The sequence below is a fragment of the Brassica napus genome, unplaced genomic scaffold (genome assembly GCF_020379485.1).
Source record: "Brassica napus cultivar Da-Ae unplaced genomic scaffold, Da-Ae ScsIHWf_1615;HRSCAF=2228, whole genome shotgun sequence".
Lineage (NCBI taxonomy): Eukaryota > Viridiplantae > Streptophyta > Magnoliopsida > Brassicales > Brassicaceae > Brassica > Brassica napus.
In genome coordinates, this window is record NW_026015032.1 from 27501 (window position 1) to 32500 (window position 5000).

Consider the following 5000-nt stretch of genomic DNA (forward strand, 5'->3'; position numbering starts at 1 on the left):
CAGCAAAGTGGCCTTTCTCATGACACCTATAGCAAATGAATTCTACTGGTTTTGAAGATTTAGAAGACTTACTTGGTTTCTTCTTCTCATGGAACTTAGGCAATGGCTTTGTACTTAGCTCTCGAGTTTTGGCTTGTGGAGTTGGAACTCCTTGCACGCCACTGGCCCTTGCTGCTGTTGTATGCTCGGTTGCTCCCTTGATGATGAGTGTAGACTCCTGGTGTAGCTTTAGGTCGTGAGCATTTTTGAGCTTAGCCTTTCGATTTGGCCTTTTTGCCAATATCAGCCGCCTTGGTTCAAGATTAGTATAGACCCGTATCTGATTCAACAGCTCATCTCCAGCTCCTTTCACATATTCTTCATACAAGAGTTCTTTCATTTCTTGCCAAGTAGCTTCTGGTTCATCATAGGCAAGTCGCCAGTAAGCATCTTGTTCCCACTTTCTAAAGGCATCTTCAGTGAGAGTGTCTTCGGCAATGGCTGTCTTATCCTCTTCATGGACTTGGTTAGAATCAAACCAATGTTCCATATCTTTCTCCCAGCACAAGTATGCTTCTGGTCCTTGATGATGGCCTGCAAAGATGACGTAACCAGGTTGATCATCATTTCTTCCAGCCTCACTTAAGGCCTCTTCTTCTTCAGCAATGTCTTGTTGAGAGTCTGGCTTTCCTCCATAGTTTCCCTCAGAGTTTCCTACACTGGTTTGTGAGCCAGTTTCGTCTTGGTACTCATCCTCCTGGTCAGAGTAAGGTACTTCACACCAGGGTATGCCTTCAGCATGAGACTCGTCTCCAACTTCTTCTTTAACAGATTGGAAACTTGCTTCTCCTCCATCAACATCTTCATAGACTTCTTCCGTTTTAGAGAAATTTTCCTCATGCTCATTTGCCTCTTCTAAACTGATTTCAGAATCAGCTTCCTCTTGCCATGAGCCTTCCTGGTCAGCTTCAGGATCATCACCTTCTGTCTCTTCTCCATGGCATTCATCTCCTTTATTGAAACTGATATTTGATTCAGTTTCTCCCTCATACTCTCCTTGGTAGCTGGTATCTCCATGTGAGTAATCAGGTGGCTCTGGTTCAGGATATGCTTCAGCAGGATCGTCTCCATACTCTGACATAGAGTAGTTATCATCAGAACATGACCCATCACAGCCATCCTCTTCATCGGACCAAGCTTGGTCGGCTTCATCAAGATCGGAGCCTTGGCTTGATTCATAAGAACTCTCTTCCTCAAAGTAATCTGCCATGGCGTCTCCCCTTATTGGTACGTTACAATAACAGAGAATAAGAGTATCAATTCGTGGCTTAACAAAAGAAAGAAGAAGAATAAGAAACAAAAAAAAGATGGAAACCTAGTATTTTTTTTTGAAAGTTTTGAAACAAATGGAAAATTAACTCCTATTTTTTTTTTTTTACTTTATCAAGCAAATCTCGAAATCTATAAAATAAAACAATGGAAATAAATATTTATTTTGGTTTTCAATTTAAAAGAAACAAAACAAGAAAAAAAAAAGATTTTATGCTTGATGCAAATAAACCGAAAAAGGAAACTGGAGCTAGACAACTTAATGCAAACAAGGGAAATTTTTTTTTGAGTTTTCTAAATGAATAAAACAAGATAATGAGGTATCCTTTTCGTGCCTATCTCTGGTTTTAAAACCAAGAACAAGCAATTCAAAATCGGACAGAAAATGCAACACTATGAATGTTTTTTTTTTAATTGATTTTAATTGGTGAACAAATGCAATAAGATATGATGCAAGGATAAGATATCACCAGATTCAGGAGCTTGAGCTCTGATACCAAAATGTTGTAGGCACAGGGGGGGTAACCCACGAATTGGTTGAATGGTGGAACCAAGGTTTAAACCTGAAAACAAAGAGAACCGATTTTTATGAGTTTAGAGTTTTTATGATGCAAACAGAAACAAATATGAAAACAAATGAGATGATGATGATAATGATAATAAAACAAGATAAATAAACAAAGGATAGAATGGAATCAAGCTGCTGGATGTGTATCACTCTCAGCTTGATTAAAGGATGAACTGAAGTGGATTTGCGGAGGAAGGTTTGATTGAATCTCTCAATCTGATGGAATGATGGATCGAAGTGATTGACTCTCTCAATCTGTGTACTGAGCTTGTTTGATTTGCACAAACAAACTAGACTCACGAAATCAATAAGACAACAAAGAATCTCTCTTTGAATCCTAAAGACCGATATTTTATACAAAGAACAACTTTGATAAAACTGAATTAACTTTTTATTAACTTGGTGATTAAGGGTTGAAATCCTCTTCTAAAGGCTGATACTCGCAACTGAACGGGCTGGGAAACCTCCAACTTATAAAATTCATAACTTCTTCCTCCGTGAATATTTTCTTGTAATTCCAAGTTCCAGTGATGAATGGTTGAGCTGGCCTTCTGTGAAAATTTGTTTCATGCCAAACTTCCTTATGGTTGTTAAGATGCACTTCTTTGAATGACCCTTGGTCGCGGGTAGCTCTATTGAGGCAGTTGTGGCAGTTGTTTCTTATCTGGCTGAGCTTCGGTTCAGGTACGGTTTCTGTGCCTGTAACATGCCTCTAAGTCAGAATCCGGGCTAGAAGCGACGCATGCGCCCGCCGCCCGATTGCCGACCCTCAGTAGGAGCTTCGGCTCCCAAAGGCACGTGTCGTTGGCTAAGTCCGTTCGGTGGAAGCGCCGTTCGGACCGCCTTGAATTATAATTACCACCAAGTGGCGGGTAGAATCCTTTGCAGACGACTTAAATACGCGACGGGGTATTGTAAGTGGCAGAGTGGCCTTGCTGCCACGATCCACTGAGATTCAGCCCTTTGTCGCTCAGATTCGACCCTCCCCCTTTCCAATCACATGTTCCTCCCCAAAACGTTAAAAAACAAAAAACCCAAAAAATTCAAGTATATAAGAAGATCCCGTCGGAGGTTCGAGATTTTTACTTGGTGAAATTCACTCTCAACCTAATATTTCAGATTGGCCGATGAAATGCAGCCCGCATGTGCACAAGTCTCGGCCAAAAGCATCCTGACGGGAGCATTAAAACCCAAAAGAGTTAATTCATCCCTTCAGTACGCTTTCCCATCAGTACGCTTGGTCTCGATCATACCAAGGAAAAATGTTAACACTTGGTTGGATGATGGAAAGTCGAGCCAGCATAAGTACTACTTGGACCAATCAGACTGACTTGGACAGTCCAGGCCATCAAAACTCGAGTTTATGTCCAGATCAGTACACGGATCAGTCCACGGGAAGGGCCAGCATGCTGATATGTGTACTGACATGGTGCATCAGTTGTCCAAAATCAGTACACGGACAGTCCACGGGAAGGGCCAGCATGCTGATATGTGTGGTCAGCATGCTGATATGAGTTCAGTACACGGATCAGTCCACGGGAAGGACCAGCGTGCTGATATGTGTACTGACATGGTGCATCAGTTGTCCAAAATCAGTACACGGACAGTCCACGGGAAGGGCCAGCATGCTGATATGTGTGGTCAGCATGCTGATATGAGTTCAGTACACGGATCAGTCCACGGGAAGGACCAGCGTGCTGATATGTGTACTGACATGGTGCATCAGTTGTCCAAAATCAGTACACGGACAGTCCACGGGAAGGGCCAGCATGCTGATATGTGTGGTCAGCATGCTGATATGAGTTTAGTACACGGATCAGTCCACGGGAAGGACCAGCGTGCTGATATGTGTACTGACATGGTGCATCAGTTGTCCAAAATCAGTACACGGACAGTCCACGGGAAGGGCCACCATGCTGATATGTGTGGTCAGCATGCTGATATGAGTTCAGTACACGGATCAGTCCACGGGAAGGACCAGCGTGCTGATATGTGTACTGACATGGTGCATCAGTTGTCCAAAATCAGTACACGGACAGTCCACGGTAAGGGCCAGCATGCTGATATGTTTGGTCAGCATGCTGATATGAGTTCAGTACACGGATCAGTCCACGGGAAGGACCAGCGTGCTGATATGTGTACTGACATGGTGCATCAGTTGTCCAAAATCAGTACACGGACAGTCCACGGGAAGGGCCAGCATGCTGATATGTGTGGTCAGCATGCTGATATGAGTTCAGTACACGGATCAGTCCACGGGAAGGACCAGCGTGCTGATATGTGTACTGACATGGTGCATCAGTTGTCCAAAATCAGTACACGGACAGTCCACGGGAAGGGCCAGCATGCTGATATGTGTGGTCAGCATGCTGATATGAGTTCTGTACACGGATCAGTCCACGGACAGTCTGTGTGTACTGAACAGACAGCCCACGTGGGCCAAAATCACCCGAACAGTCCACAGGAAGGGCCAGCATGCTGATATGTGTACTGACAGACGACCACGGACGTCCTGTGTGTACTGACGGACGTCCTGTGTGTACTGACGGACGTCCTGCGTGTGCTGACGGACACACGGACACACACGGACAGCCACGGACGTCCTGCGTGTGCTGACGGACGTCCTGCGTGTGCTGACGGACGTCCTGCGTGTGCTGACGGACGTCCTGTGTGTGCTGACGGACGTCCTGTGTGCACTGACGGACACACGGACACACACGGAGAGCCACGGACGTCCTGCGTGTGCTGACGGACGTCCTGCGTGTGCTGACGGACGTCCTGCGTGTGCTGACGGACGTCCTGTGTGTGCTGACGGACGTCCTGTGTGCACTGACGGACACACGGACACACACGGACAGCCACGGACGTCCTGCGTGTGCTGACGGACGTCCTGCGTGTGCTGACGGACGTCCTGTGTGTGCTGACGGACGTCCTGTGTGCACTGACGGACACACGGACACACACAGACAGCCACGGACGTCCTGCGTGTGCTGACGGACGTCCTGTGTGTGCTGACGGACGTCCTGTGTGCCCTGACGGACACACGGACACACACGGACAGCCACGGACGTCCTGCGTGTGCTGACGGACGTCCTGCGTGTGCTGACGGACGTCCTGTGTGTGC